Consider the following 12,704-nt stretch of genomic DNA (forward strand, 5'->3'; position numbering starts at 1 on the left):
CCCCCCAAAGTCCCCATCTGCCTCTTTGCATTCATCTCTCTCCTATCCCCAAGCTTTGCCTTTTCACAAGGTCATACAAAGAAAACTATTCAGGACATGGACTTTTAGTCTTGCATTTCTGGTTTCTTTCACTTACCATGATGTTCTTGAGATTCATCTACACCGCTTTGTGCTGTCCATCATTCTTTTTGTCACGGAATGACATTCTGTTGTATGGAAACTGCACTCTGTATCCATTCACCAGTTCATGAGATCTGGGTTGTTTCTAGTTGGGGCAATTACAAACGAAGGTGCTATACACATCTGCAAATAGAGTTTTGTAAGGAAATGTTTTCATTTCTCTTCAGTAAATGCCGACAAGCAAAAGAAGTGGATTAGGTTATAAGTAGGTATTTAGCAGTTCAAAAAACCACTGAGCTGTTTTTCAAGGTCAATGTATGATTTTACAGTTTTACTAGCAGACACAAGAAGGTTCTATTTTTCTACATCCTCACCAACACTTGGTTTGGTCTTTCTTTTTAACTTTTTTTCAATGCTAAGGGTTGCATAGAGATGCTATTTTTTTAATTTGTACTTCCCTAGGCCCAAGTTGTTGAACATCTTTCCATGAGGTAAATGGCTCACTTTTCATTGGTTTGTTGGTCTTATTGTTATCTATAAAAGTTCTTTATATATTCTAGAGTCAATCCTTTATCAGACAGTGCCTTTGCAAACATCTACCCTCATCTCTGACTTTCCATTTATTAATAGCAACTCTCTTTTAAAGTTGGGAAGTGATGATCTTATATTAGTTATTGGGGGGTGTTCATTGTTAAAACTCCACATTTATGCTGTACACCCCAATCTATTGCTCTTCCTACCTCCCTGGGATTGATTTTCAAAATTCACATTTATTGTACTCGTAATACGAAACATTAGTGAGAAAGAGGCAAGTGTTTAAAAAGTAAGAGTAAGGGCTGGGGATGTGGCCTAGTGGCAAGAGCGCTTACCTCGTATACATGAAGCCCTCGGTTCGATTCCCCAGCACCACATATACAGAAAATGGCCAGAAGTGGCGCTGCGGCTCAAGTGGCAGAGTGCTAGCCTTGAGCAAAAAGAAGCCAGGGACAGTGCTCAGGCCCTGAGTCCAAGGCCCAGGACTGGCAAAAAACAAAAACCAAAAAACCAAAAAAGTAAGAGTAAGTGAGCATTTGTATATTTGGGGCCCTAATTTTGATCTTAGAATCGTTGCTGAAGAATGAAATCACTACTCTCCTAGATTTCTGAATTCTCCCTCTTAGTTTTCTGCTCCATGACTTCCCTTTTTTCAGCTGTAATTTTCAGGGGACCCCAAACAGCCTTTGTTGTTCTGTCAACATTTGGCTGTGTAGCAAGTGGAAAATGCTCATCTTGGCACTGTTCCTCAGTGACACTCGCAAACCAAAAAAACATTTGGCACAATCCAATACTATACATATTGAAGTTATTTGGTTATTTTTGTTTAAGAAACACAGAGACAACTTATTTTCACCTCCATTTGGGATGCAGAAAAGAATAAATGTTTACCAAACAGAAACACACAAAATTGGTGGTGGTGGAGGGGATTGCATTTTTAAGCTTCTAAAGTACAATGAGCACAGGAGGGGACGTGTGGGAAGTTAGGCATGGAACTAGAGTATCCCTCTCCAATTTATTCAGGCTTCCACTTGAAAAATCTTGCTTTTGTCCCTGAAGATTCTGCTCCCACCGGAAGCCTAGGAGGTAACTGCAGCAGAGCCCACTGGTATTGTCCATGACTGTGAACTGTTTGTAAACTATTCTATGAGTTGGGGTGAATACTGAAAATTGGGATGTACAAATTGCTTCCCGCTAGAAATACACCCTTGTTTGAAGAAGGTTTTAGAGGGCACAGCCATATTTTAACTCCTCGAACCTCAGTAGCCTCTGTCTCCCCGGGGGAGAAAGCGTATAAATGATGTTCAGAAAGCCAGCAGACACATCCTTAGAACCAGGGCTCTCAAAGCAGCGCTGTCCTGTCTTGGAGCAAAAAGCAGGAATGACCAAACAAGGTTCTTCCCTTGGGCACTTTCCCAGACACGGCCACGATGGCAATGGCGCCCAGAGAGAAATGTTATCAAACCATCTAATTCTGCCCTCCTGTCAGCTTGACAGGGACTTCGAATGCACAACTGGCCCAGAGCTGATTACCTTCAGGTGCGGTTAGGGCAAGTTAAAAATTCCATTAGCAGTGCACAGGCACTGGGAACGAGGTTTCTCAGGGGTGGGCTTTTTTCTAGTTAACAGGGAAGAAATGGCTTCTCATGTCACCGTTATTGCAGAGAGAGAACTCTGGTTTGTTTACACTCTACAAAGGAGAGCTTGGCTCTCAGCTAGGCCACAGGTAGAGGCAAGGTTTTTGGGGAGGCACCTGGGGGTGCCTGGCAGGAAAGGCCAGGCTCCCTTGGAGCCATCTTGCCATCTAAGCCCCTGTTGAGCCTCGCGTGGATTGCTTTTCATTGTTTGATCATAACCCCTTCCCCCGCCCTAAGCCACCGCCAAAGCATTGCCTTCGATTTATGAACCCCAAGACATTCAGCCAAGGTGGAGCTGCTTTGTCCCCTCTGCCTGGCTTTTAATGTATTCTAGAAGGAAATCAATTAGACCATCCAAGTCCCATCTCCCTTCTTTGAGGCTTTCCGGGCTTGAATAGAAGTACTTCCTGTGGCCTCAATATTTTAATAAACACTAGACTGTAATGGTTTTAAGAGGGGGAAACGGGGAAGAGAAACAAGCAGACTGGCAACTTCATTACAAAACTAAGTATTTAAAAAGATCCTTCAGGTTGAGTTGTTTCTTCACTCACACGACCCCTTTTATTGCTGGTATTGTTTTTAGACCAGGGTTAGAATTCTGTTTTTCTCCTCATCTGCACCCTCCAGCGGTTCATTAGCTGAGATCGGGGCATCTGGGCAGAATGAACAACTTACAAAGTGCTCAGAGAGCACTTCAGAACAACTCTTTCCCTGGTGTTGCCCTGGGCTTGCCCGAGAGTCCTGACAAGTTCCTGGGTGACAGCACTGGCTTGAGGTCAGGGGCCTTACATCCATCACCACCCTCTTGCACCCAGGCTGGACGCTCCTGTTTTCAAAAAAGGGATTTGGTGTATGTTGTCTGAAGTCAAATGGCAGCAAAAGAGCAAGAATCAGGACATATGCTATGGCTGTATCAGGAAATGCAACCTGAGAGACCACTGAACACTTCCGTGCTGGTGTCCACAGGAAGCTCTGGCTTACTAACAGGAGCTCAGCTCTCAGCCCAGTGTGCCCAACTTGCCTTCAGGGTTGTTCCTGGCCCAACAGATGACCTCCAGGGGCATCGTGGAAGATGCTGAGGATGGTGTATCTTGGCCTTCTCCCTCTAGCCTCTGGCTCCAAGCATGGCCAGAACTAAATATGGAATCCATTGCTCATTTAATCAGGCCAAGCTGAAGGGTCTATGCACTTTTAGGAGGAAATGTGCATCAAATAATGATCACCATGGATTTAGTTAACAGTGTAGATGACCTATCCTGCCAAAAGGCCCTTCAGGAAACTTCTGGAAGGAGTAGCACATCAGGAAGAAAGACCCTTCCTTCTGAGGTCCCAACCCTAGTCTAATCAGTGATGCTACTCTCAGTCACTATCTTCCTTTGCTGGGGTCTAAATACCTGCTTGAAGATGATTTGTGCTTTTCATTTTCTTCTTGCATGTGAGGGTACAGCATCTTTATGTCATAGTCTCACCTGGTCTCCCGTAACTGTCTTCAAGTGTGGCCACTGGAACCACAGTCCTCTGCTGCCACAAGCCCTGTGCAACTGCAGTCACAGACAATCAGATTAAATGTCCTATCACCCGGCATTGATCAGATTAGCAACCTTGTGACTATTCATCAATTGCATTTCTCACGGAGCTCTATTCAGGTCAATGCTAAGTGCATTGTTTGTGGCATAAAAATAAATACAATCAGTTTAAAATGAACTCCTGCCTTCTCAAAACAGAGTATAGGAGAATAGGTTAGCTAATGCAAGGTTCATTTTCCTGGAGCATAATAATTAAGGAGATTTCCCAAGGGTCCTGATATTTCTCCAAAAGGCCTTTCAGGATTCCTGTCCTCTCCCAGGCTTTAGGAAGTCCCATGCTATGCTGGTAAATTTGGCCAGGTTCCCCCCCACCCCCTAGGCTTCCTTTTTGTGATAAAAGTCACAGGGGCAGGCTCAAATCCTTGAAGAGAAAAAGAAGTGGGTTGTTGGTGTCTGTGATTAGAGAAAGGTAAAGTATTGCCAAGGTTTCTGTATGTGAGGTGCAGGATGGACATTCCAAAGGCGGTCCTGTGTCCAGGGCCACAGCAAGTAAGCCAGAGTCTCTCCCCAAGGCTCTCGGGAACCCATTGGAGGCGGGCCACAAGCCTGGTGCTCCAGGCATATAGCATTCCATTGGGAGTGAAGTTAGGAGAAAAGTTTCTAATTATCCATTAACAACAACAAGAACAGTGCTAGGAATGTGGTTCAGTGGTAGAGTGCTTCCCTACCGTGCCTGAGGCCCTGGGTTTGATTTCTTGGTAGCACATAAACAAAAATAAAATAAAACTAATTGAGAGAGAGGAGAGAGAGAGAGAGAGAGAGAGAGAGAGAGAGAGAGAGAGAGAGAGAGAGAGAGAGAGAGAGAGAGAGAGAGGACTGTGAGGTCTGTGAATGAGTGAAACAACTTCTTTGTGGAAATGTCTGAGGATGTCATTGCTTAAGAACTCAGGAAACAGGCTCTGTCCTGTGTGTTCTCCAACAATCTATGGACTTATGGGGAGTCTGAATCTTTCTTATGCCCATTTATAGCTTTCCTCCTTTCCTAGTCCATATGTGGAGAATACTCCTGCTTAGATTTTTGTTCTATGATAAAATGTCAGTAACTTGGGGCTGGAAATATGGCCTAGTGGTAGAGTGCTTGCCTCGTATACAGGAAGCCCTGGGTTTGATTCCCCAGCACCACATATATAGAAAATGGCCAGAAGTGGCGCCATGGCTCAAGTGGTAGAGTGCTAGCCTTGAGCAAAAAGAAGCCAGGGACAGTGCTCAGGCCCTGAGTTCAAGGCCCAGGACTGGCAAAAAAAAGGAGTCTTTGAAAAAATGTCAGTAACTTAATGGTTCATGAATGCCAGTCACTAGATGGGGCACTTTATTTCAGAGAGTAAAGTTTCGATTCCCTCTTCACTTTGAATTGTTCCTGCAGGAGTTGGGGGTAGAGTAGAGGAATATCTTACATGGCTGGGGGGCTTGGAAGATCTCAGCCCAGTCTGACTGCTCCTCACCTGCTGTCTGACGGGGCAGGCTGCTAGCTTCTCCCAAGGGCTTCTCTCCTCTGTACAACATTCAAGTCTGGCTGCTACAAGGATAGAAAAAGAAAATGTAATTTAAAAATAATTAGCCTAAGACCAAGTCTAGGAAGCTCTCCATCCATACAAGATATTATTTAAAAAATAAGTATTAGTATGAACCTATTGTTTTCTCTTTATTTCCCATATATGTATATGTATACACACACACACACACACACACACACACAGAATCATTTACTTTGTATAGTGTGTGAATCTCATAGGACCACAAATTTCCCAAAGTTGATTTAATTGGGACTAAAAAAGCAAGAATCCTACAATTTCTCAAGGAAATCCCTGTGGTTATGTTAATATAAGGGAGTAAACATTTCACTAATAGAAGGGGCTGGTGTTTGTTATGCCACGAAAACATGCTTCATTTCTAAGTAATAGCCCTCCTGCAAAAGTTAGGCTAAATTCACCCTTTGAGAAATTTTCATTTCAGCATTACTACTGCTTTTATATGGGAGGCGGTGTCTCAGTAGAAAAAAGGGGGCCTGAGAAACATTTAATAGGCAATTTGGGGGCACGTATATGTACACAAATATATTCTGCTTTATAGAAGTTTAACAGTAGAGTATATTTGAACAGTACCAAAGGACATGTCTAATTTTAAGCAATGGGTTATGGGAATCATCAAAAATCAAACACAATAAAAAGGAACAATATTTATGGCACTTTAAAGCCTGTCCCATTATTGGTTAGTGCTCCCCTCAATTGTTTAACTGCAATTGGTTCCACTTTCTCAGTGTGGATGATTTTTATACAACTGAGTTAAAAAATAATGCTGCCTGCAAGTGAAAAGTTAAAGACCAAGACAAGGCCTATTAGAATAACATTATACTTTTTTATTCCCTCCAATTACTAATTATTTCCATTTCCTATGCAACAAAATAGAAGGCATAAAATCTTCAATTTAATGAAAACGTCCTTACCAAATAGGTCTTGGAAGTGTGCTGAAGGCTCACAGGTAATTTATCTACCTCTGTAGGCGATGACCTTTTGCGAGTCAGGAGTCATTCCTTACTGCTAATGAGATGCACCCAGGTGCCACCCACCTCTGAGTCACCTCCCCTCCTCTCTCCCGCCGCAAGCTGGGTGCACCTGCTCCTGGCCTCCCACCTTGTCTGAAGTGGGCTGTAATTAGAGCTTGCGCAGTGAACCTGTGCAGAGGGCAGCTCCCTTCCCCTGGGGCTCCTTCGTTAAGGTGACAACACCGCACATTGGCTAAGTAGCCCTGAGAAAAATGGGGTGGATGAGACGGGGTAAAGGCCAAGAGAAAGTCTGTTGTCTGGGAAGCAGACAGGGAGGAGAGGAGAGATGGGCAAGCAGAAGGAGGGAGGTGGGGGAGAAGGGCGGGGAGGGAGAGAGGAAGAGAAGAAACAGAGTCTGAAACAGTGAGAAACTGTCTACTTTGTTCAAACCACAGCTAGAGAAAATAAACAGATACTCAAAATACTGTCTTCAACTTGGCATTTTAGCAACATGGGGCAATGTATACTGCGACTGGCATCGCAGGCCGATAGTCTCCAGAAAGTTTGGGCTAAAAAGATTAACACGCATAGTTATTTGTAGATCAGGTATATGTATTACTGACCATTGCATCCATGTACTCAGTACTACTAAGGTAGTCACACATAGTAATTATATACATGGGTTCCTAATTACATAATTAATGCATTATTGCATTTGGATATGTATCATTGTCCTGTATCAACACATAATACATTAAGTGCAGAGAAAATTGGAATTTTCAGAAGCCTAAGGTATACAAGAAGGATGGATATAGGTTTTAATGTTTTCTCCCTATTCCCTTATGGGTCTTCTTTTAAATGTCTTCTTTGGTCATTCTCCCAAGGGAAGAAGGACATACCCTCGTTTTGCTCCAAAGGTGATCCCAAGGTCACATGGCCTTGCCATCCCATACCACGCTTCCCTCCAGGGTCTGGGGTGAGAGGTGGGGGTTGGTATCCATGTACAGGATCAAGCTGTCCCCGCCCCACCCAGACCCGCCATGCTCTGTTCGCGCCGTGCTTTCTATTCATGACCAGCCGCTGCTGGGGGTGTGACAATATTTGCAATTTCTCTAAGATTCCACCTTCAACCTAGGCAGCGGTGATGGGAGGTACGGGGGAAAGGCGCAGGTGTGGCTGGAGACTCCACGTGGCCGTCCTGACCATCGCGTGTGAATTCCCCATGGCCCAAGTCCCTGTTCAGACAGCGCTTGTCCTTTCGCCATGCAAGGTCAGAAAGCCCACAGAGGTGGCGTTTCCTTGCTGTCCTCACTGGAGGCACAATTCCTCCTGAGGGAGAAGAGGCAGATGGAGGTGGAGGTGGAGAAAGAGGACGGGCATGGAGCAGTGTGACGCCCTGTCTTGTCTGAAGAGCAGAAGAAAGAGTGGGAAACAACGAGCAAACCCAACCTGGGAAATGTTTATTCAGTGCTGTGTGGTTCAAGTGCTAGAGCACTAACTTAGCAAGCATGAAACCCTCAGTTCAAACCCCAGTAGCACCCAAACAACAACAAAACTTGTGACGTGTTTATCCAAGTGCATTCATATAACCTATTTAATTACACTGCCTTTATATTATTTTGAACTCTGCAGTTGAGGGAAAGGGACTCTCAACACACAAATCTTACAAATAAAACTCCATTTTTTTAATTGGAGGAAGAAAAAAAATTTCCTCAAACATTTCCTTATAAATCTAGATATTCTTACTAAATATAAAACAATTGTATACAGAGGTGCTGTGGATTTAAAAAAAAAGTAACTTACTTGAAAAGGAAGAATGGATAGAATTCCTTGATGACTGCATTTAAAGCTACCAAGACTACTAAACACTTGAATTTTAGGCAAATACTTTTCTTTAAATAAATAATTCCCCCCCCCCCACACACACAATGCAGTTTCTTTCTAGGTCAATGATTTTGCTTTATTCACATGTCTGGGTGAGGCCGGTGACTATGACCTGCTCAGAGAAGCCACCAGATCTGACACATTTCAGTGTCAGCTATGGGATTTCTGCCTTAAATCTGTCAAGATGGCCCTGTGGCCACTTCTGCAAAAACCCATGGGGACAAAATTTATTGTTATACTTCAATAGCTTTTTGTTCACCTCCAAAATAGGGGTCCTGGGTCATGCTAACGATTGTGGAGGGACAAAATGCTCCCTCTATATTTTATTAAACAGATCTCTTAATAATTAATCAAACACGATTTTCCCCCATCACTCCGACACTAAAGCTCAATTGTTGTTGCGTGTTTTTCCTCTCTCTCTCTCTCTCTCTTTTCTCAGCCTGTTTCTTTTCCTTTTAAATCACCCTCTGTGGATTCTCTGTACTACAAAGCAAGTGGGTAGAGAAGCCCAATTTATGACTTGGCTTTTTAAACCATCATTACTCCTCTGGGTTTCTCTGGAGAAGGCGTGGGAGAGTCTGTAGGTTATCAGATAAGCACCTGAGAAAAATCTGTTCTGGTATTTCTGAGATCCACAGTGTGGCTATGCTACCAGGGTTGGAACCCACAGAGACCTACTCTGCACACCCCAGCGCAGAACCGCCCACCAACCACGGCATCAGCCCAAGGAGAAAAGACTCCAGTAAGACTGACTTTCTTCATCTCCAGCTGGGGAAGGATGGGAATATCGCAGAGCTGACATATTAGCCCCGAGTTCCATTTCCAGATGGAGTCTGTACGATTTCCTGCCTTCAGCAAGATCAGCTTAGAAGATGGGTGGTGTCTTAGAGAGCCAGGGTCCCAGTCACTGACAGATTAACACCAGATAAGGGACACTGCTAGGGAAACGCACAGCCAGCAATTCTGCCAACCTTTCTTTATGAAAAGGTCAGGAAGCAATTCAAGGTGGGCTCTCATTGCTGCCTTCACCAGGAACACCCCATCTGCATGGGGTCCGTGTGAAGTTCTCACAGGAAGGTGGCACGTGGGGGGTTGGCTTCCTGTGAGCTGGGGGCCTTGGAGGAGTTGGGAGGAGGCAGCCTGAAGAGGCGCACAGTTGAAGCTATCCAAGGTGATAGAAAAGCCAAGTGGGCAGCAAGACCAGGACCCATTAAGGAAACACACGGAAGAGCAATGACTGCTGGAAGCGGCATCAATATTCTCCCTCTGAGCACTAATTGCATTATTAAGCAAACAGACCAACACAGGGTGTGAGGGACGGAAACATGTATTTAGGATCCAGTCACTCTCCACTTGGCTGTAAATAATCACGTGCCATACACAGCTCTTGCTGGAGACTTTCCTTCACTTGGCTTGAACTCCCTGAGCTTGGGAAGGGGAACTTTACTGTTTGCCATGGGAGCCATGCTTGGAGACTTTGCAGTGTTCTCTGATGCCTTGGGCTACTCCTGAGAGGTGGCACAGACAGCACCTTCCAGGGGATGCGGGACCAAGGAGGTACCCAGGCTGCAGGAGGGAACTTGCATTTTCTTGACTACAAACAGCACGCACTTGCTAAATTAGACCTTCCAAATCCAGACCCCAAATCTCCTTTGATCTCGCTGAATGCGGTCTAAAGAGGTGAATGTAAACGTAGGACTGGGAGACGCGACGAACAACATGGACTGAATTAGTATACCATGGAAACAGATCTGTTTAAAACAACAACAACAACCACCACCACCCAAGTCTGAAAGGAGCTCACAGAAGGAAATCTGCAGCAGGCTGAGCCCAGCGAGTGAATGGCAGCGAGAATGGAGGCTATTTGAATACTGATGTGGCCCTCACTTTCTTCCATTTCCATTAATGACATGCTTATCAAGGGCAAACAATGGGACCGGCTGCCGGCGCCTGTCACAGTGTGTGGGTACCGGGATGCCAGCCTGTCATCCCAGGGCTGCATTTAGAGACCTGCACGCTAATAAGAAGTGCTCTGTGCCGTCAATACAGACAGGTGCTTCCGCGGCTGGGACATGCTCCATTCCCTTCCCCCTGAAGCCCTCCTCTCCCGGCCCCCCTGACAGACACCATGAAATGCACAAATTAACAGCCCCATCATGTTGGGCTGCTGCTGCCTGCGGTGAAAGCAGAAAATCAAGTTGTCACCCCTGGTGCAGTGATAAAGCCACAGCCTCATTTCTCTGTTGGTGCCCTATAATAGCAAATGCCAGACAGCTGGATGGATGGGAGGCTTTAGATTAAGGCCCTGATGCACTCTGGCCAGAGAATTAGTAGTTGCTGTTTCGATGTGGATATTCTGTTCAAAACAAACATCTGGAGGGAGTGAACTTTCCTAGAGCAAAAATGTCCTTTGCATCTTGCTTCTTCTGGAATCAAAAGAAAAAGCAGAAGAGAGTAGAGGAAGAGTTCAACTTCCAATCTGCTTATCACGTTACCAGGGACGCCTCTGGCTAACACACGAGCAGAGTCTAGAACCACACGGTCTGTGCCGAGAACAGGGCCTGGTACACAGATCCTGGAGCTATTTACATCCTAGCCAATCTTCATGACCCAAAGGACCCTTGCTATTGTTATAATAACTAGAATAGTCTGCTTAAAACTTCCCTCCCACCCCTAGAGCTTTCTACTCAACAGTGTCTGTATAGATCGAAGGTACTTCTTAAGAAATAACAGACTCCAATGGCTTTGTCTTCCTGACTCCACAACCGTTGCTCTAGGTGTTTGAGCTAATGCCCAGATTAAGCCAAGCCTGGCCTAACATTTGCCCTGGCCAAATGTGCAAAAGGAAAGAAATGGAGGCCCTGAGCCCTTCAGACTCCAAGGAGTTTAATGACATAATGGCCTGAGAACTTCAACATAAAACAGGAAGAGCAACTAACGAAACTTACAACATAAAACCCCCCTCCTGTCATTTTTATAGTAACAGTAAAACACTTTATTGAATTTATGAGCTACATAATGACTATGAAGAATGTAACTTGAATTAGAACCAACTCAGAAGTATAATACCAACTATAAACCCTTTTCTATTACTCCATCCCTTTAGCTTTTTCTGTCCTCTTCCTTTTAACCAAGGGACATGATCCTCCTTGGACCTAGTGTGAGACAGACTTTGCAACTTGCTAATAAATCTTGACTCTTCCTCCGAGCTCCACAGCTGATACACCTCCAGGGGCAGGAGACTCTGGAGGGGGAGAGGGGTGGACACCATTTCTTTTCCAAGCCTCAGATTCTTTCCTAAAATGCATTTTTAGGAAAGAGGCCTGTTAGTCTTTTCTTTGCATAAAGCCTGTCAAATGGACAGGATCTCTGAGGATATACCTCGGGATTTCCATGTTCTGGAACTCTATATTGTAATGGTCTTTCCCAAATGGACACGATGACCCCTTTGGAAGTTTATGAAAAGCATCCGCAGCGAAGGCTGCGGCGTGAGCAGGTGCTGGTCAAGTTTCTAATGACTGGAGGCGGGGTAGGGGAACATAGATCATACAGCTAAGCAGCGTGCTAGACTCTGTTTGCTGTTTCCATTCCTCTGATAAGTCGTTTTTTGCTCCCCAAGGATTTTTCTGAAGGGGTAATAAAATAAAATGGGTGAAACAAAGCCATAAGCCAGTTAAGTCTGAAAGACATGTCATCTCATCTAAAAGGAAGAAACGGACCATTTCTATGCCTAAGGCTGACAGCAACGCCTGAGCTGGCAATAGTGCTATTCCATTTGATTTATAGAATAATGGGGTGACAAATGATGACAAAAATAAACTTTTACTGCACTGAACTGCTCCTTTATTTATGAAATTTGGCCAAGTAGTGAAATCTTTTATCTGCAAGTTGTAACATGGAGTGGGAACGAGCGATTATGGTGTGGTAATAGTAATCCAGCGATGGAGGCTGAGTCAGTTGGAAATGGATTGAGGTAAAATAACTACCGCACCATGATAAATGTGAACAGCGCTTTGCTGACAGATGATCTAACAGGTGTTCATAACAACTATATAAGAGGATTTATTTATGACCAGCCACAGCCGCAGCACTGTAAATCAACTCCAGCAGCTGCACACCGCTGAAACCAGGTCCCCGGTGGAGGAACGGTGCGAGAGCCCAAAGAACACAATTCACTCCAGAATCTTAATCATCACATAACATTTTTTTTTTTAGGTAATTATAGCACAGCACAGAAATCATGATTACTTTCAATTAGAGAACTGAGCTGTCCAGAACTTTGCTTGCAAAATATTTTGTTAGGGCCCAAGGTTTTGATGAGGCTTGTGCAAGAAGAGGCTCTTGGGTCAAGGAAGGTGCTCTTGGGTGTCGGTGCTGGGTGGTGCCACTATCGAGTCTTTTCATGCTGGCTTACTCTAAGGCTCAAAAAAAAAAATTATATTTCAGTTGGGTGGATATTTA

The sequence above is a fragment of the Perognathus longimembris genome, chromosome 22, assembly GCF_023159225.1.
Source record: "Perognathus longimembris pacificus isolate PPM17 chromosome 22, ASM2315922v1, whole genome shotgun sequence".
Lineage (NCBI taxonomy): Eukaryota > Metazoa > Chordata > Mammalia > Rodentia > Heteromyidae > Perognathus > Perognathus longimembris.